Source organism: Hakea prostrata, chromosome 11, assembly GCF_041222555.1.
Source record: "Hakea prostrata isolate BN-2017 chromosome 11, UWA_Hpros_2, whole genome shotgun sequence".
NCBI classification, from domain to species: Eukaryota; Viridiplantae; Streptophyta; class Magnoliopsida; order Proteales; family Proteaceae; genus Hakea; species Hakea prostrata.
In genome coordinates, this window is record NC_142610.1 from 16,664,642 (window position 1) to 16,668,394 (window position 3,753).

General features: G+C 37.5%; 1 non-coding gene across 1 annotated transcript; it reads right to left on the reverse strand.

Annotated features, from left to right (window-relative positions):
- Positions 1 to 1,047: 1,047 nt before the first annotated feature.
- On the reverse strand, positions 1,048 to 1,154 carry LOC149000430 (small nucleolar RNA R71). The gene has a single exon (XR_016170890.1). It is a non-coding gene; the product is annotated as a small nucleolar RNA R71 (small nucleolar RNA).
- Between the last annotated feature and the right edge of the window lie 2,599 nt (positions 1,155 to 3,753).

Sequence of the window (3,753 nt, forward strand, 5' to 3'; positions counted from 1 at the left end):
CGATCGCTTAGTTTAATTAAGTAATTAACAAATTTTAATCATTGCACTCTCGCATTATCATTAAGAAGTTAATTCTAAAGTGACATATCTCCTTGAGATCGACCCGTTAGCTATATGATACCGTGTGCTTGTGGTTACTTTTAATTTCACAAACAAGTTTTGACGCCGTTGTCGGGGAGGTATTAGTCCACTTTATTTTTATCATTCTTAGGTAAATCGAAGTGTTTTTAGAAAAACATAAAAAAATAAAATTCAAAGATATTACTCTTAACTAGAATAGAAACAAAAACGTATAGTAGTCCCCACTCTACTGCAGAATCCCTAGGATTCGATTGTATGTGGTTCCGAAGACTATACAGATTCCCTTGCTGTCAAACTTATACAGCGCTCAGCTATACGACAACCTTACAGCTTTGGAATCATTGTTTCAATCTTTGTGGTGGGAAATTCACTACTTTCCCTTTTGTTTTTGTTATTTTCTTTTCTTTTATTATTTAGTTACTTTATTTAAAAATAATAATAATAATAATAATAATAATAATAATAATAATAATAATATTGAAAAAAAAAAAAAAAACCTCATTATTTCCTAAGAGCCATTAATTGCATTAGGTGGTTAGTGCATGTGTGTTTGGACTCATGATTCTACAAATAGAATTGTCCAAGTGTCTACCTTGACCAAAGACCTACCTCCACCTAAGAGTCTTAGAGATAGATTTTATCCAACTCAATCTGTACAACCCTCCTGTATACCTTTACCTGATGTGATGAGTAATAATTTTGAACTTAAATCTCATTATTTGTCTATGATTTCATGGGTTATCTGATCAAGATGCATATTTGTTCCTTAGGGAGTTTGAGGAGGTTTGTGTCCTTATGAAGATACAACAACTCACTGATGATGCTGTAAAACTACGGTTCATTACATTTGCATTAAAGGATCAAACCAAAAAGTGGCTTTATAGCTTACCTAGTGATAGCATTACCACATGGGAACAATTTACTGTCCTATTCTTGAAGAAATTCTTTCCTTTCTCCAAGATGAATAAAATAAGAAATGATATTCTTCAATTTCATCAGAAACCCAATGAGTCATTTGCTAAGGTAATGGAGAGGTTTCAAAGCCTTCTCCAAGAATGTCCTCACCATGGTATAGAATTATGGCATTTATGCCAAATAATTTATGAGGGTATCGATTATCAAACAAAGCAACTCTTGGAATCTATGTGCCCCACAGGATTTACATCGTTCACTGATGATTCCAAAGCTTGGGAATTTCTTTTAGATCTAGTAGATAGAAACTAGAGAATGGGAGTCAACCCAAGAATCTGAAAGGACTAGTAGGGGATATTTTGTTGATAGCCAAGTTCATAAGGATGCACAAATAGATAGTCTTTTGAAAAAGTTAGAGACTTTGGTAGTTAAAGTTGCACCACCACCACCTAGCCAAGCACATTTTATTGACAAATCTATTGCTACGTGTGCATGGTGTCAGTCTCCTACACATGTAATTGAGGAATGCCTTAGCTATTTTTGAGGCCAACATGAAAATATCAATGCGATGTTTCCTAACCCGTACAATAACACGTACAATCCTGGGTGGATGAATCATCCTAACTTTTCATGGTCTCAAGGGCAAAACCAAAATGGATTAAGCAATTATTCCACACAAAATCACTTTGGTGCCCCTCCAAAAAAAAGTGCCTAATTTTCTCATAATCCAAATGTCCAGTTCCCTCAAGCCCCAAATTTCTAGAATGCCAATTTAGCTAGGCTTGTCAATCCACCTATTGTGCCTCATATGCCTTAGATTGACAAAATCAATCATCACCTGGTTTCAACAGAGGTAAAAATCCAGAGTTTTCTCGTCTCTCTTCCTTAGAGAATAATATGGAAGTACTTTCCTGCACCTTCATGACTTCTATGCATAATATGGAAAAAAAACAAATTTCCAATCTTGCAAGTGCTTTGTCTGAGCGAGAAAAAGGTAAAATGCCTAACCAACCTGAGTTAAATCCTAGGATTTAGATTCAACAAAGACCACCAAATCAAGTCAACCAAGTTGAATCCTCCCATTCTTCTTTAGCTTCAATTAATTCTGTCACATCCCATCCTAAATCCACCAAGGGGAGGTACCCTATCTGGATTACTCAGGGAAGTGATCCACATTCCCGCCGATCAAGTTTAGGAACGATCATAGTCACTTAGCACAATAATATAATCAAAAGCAAGAACAATTCTTTGTATTCAAATAATTTAATAAAAGTCAATAAAGGATCACAAGGAACATCAGAGTGCGGAAATGATACAAATAGGATATATCGTCAAAGTATGAAAAGGAGGGGGGAAACCATCCTATAATAATAGCAAAAGGTAGATCGACTAAAATTTAGGGTTACAACCGGTTCCCAAAGTGACAAGGGAACAAACTAAACTACGGTCTCAACGAATTAAATAAAAGGTTAAAAAGGGAATGAGACAATATCCCATCCCTAGCACCCAAGTGCAAAACCAAATTGCTCCAGATAAGTCCCAATCTCGGACTACTAGCCTTTATCAACTTGTTCGCCGTAACCAGTGTGGTACGAGTCATCAACTTGGTCTTCAGAGTTTTGACCATCATAGTCAATAGTAGTAGTACCTGCAGTAGAGTCTAACAAAAGATGTTGCAAAAAGGAGTGAGTTCAAAAGAACTCAGCAAGGCAGGTTATTCCACAATAACATAAATACATGATACAAAGCATAGCATGATGCAAAATGATATGAGACAGATGATGCAAACATGATTCTAACTCTACATATGCTCTTCTCTATGGTAGACATGCTTTAAGTCATAGCACCATACTTCTTTAGGTGGGTCTCAATCACTCAAGCCGAGGAACTGGGTCCTGCATCCCTCGGGACAAATCCATGGCTGGGGTTTTGGTCAACACTCTCTCACATCACCATTTGATCTAAGTATTGGCACATGTCACGGCAAAGCCTAGCCCAATGCAAGTCTTCTACTCAGTCATATCATGTTAGATCCAGATACGTCCGATCCTTTCCGGTATCCTTCACACTAGAGTCAGCATAGTCCTAGACTACAGACTCATCAACCCTATTGGTCATCCACAAATAATAGACGGGAAGCTCTCACATCCTCTCACGGGTTGGTTACCAGTCTTTAGTGCCTGTGAGCCCAAGTCTAACTATTTGCAACCCTACCAATAAATGGCCCCTTTCGGGTATCCGTAGTATGGTTTATGTCCTCTCACGGGTTGGTTACCTGTCTTGAGCGCCCATCAAACCATACCCTACCACGGGTCGTTCGGTCTCAATGCCCTTCCGATTCGGGTCTGATACGACAGGGACATTCTAGCTAAACACCACTAGACAAGCCCTATACATGTCATCCAATAATCTGGAAAAGTGTCGATGGGCACCTCCGAAGAACATCCCATACTATTCCCTCCGATGCCCAAGGACAGAAGCGTCAATAGGACACTTCTCAATTACAAATTATACCTAAGCAATCACATGCTCAAGTCCATCATACCATAAATAATTCATACATCATCATAATAGAAGTTAAGTCATAACATCGAAATGATTCATTATACGTATAGGTAACAAGAATGACTAATCATTATAACAAGAACATATATAAACACAATGTTACTGTTCTAAAGCATGTACAGTAGTCCTATGATATCCAAAAGAGATAAAGAAACCATGTTCGCTAAGTTATGAATATCAAGGCATAAGCACATA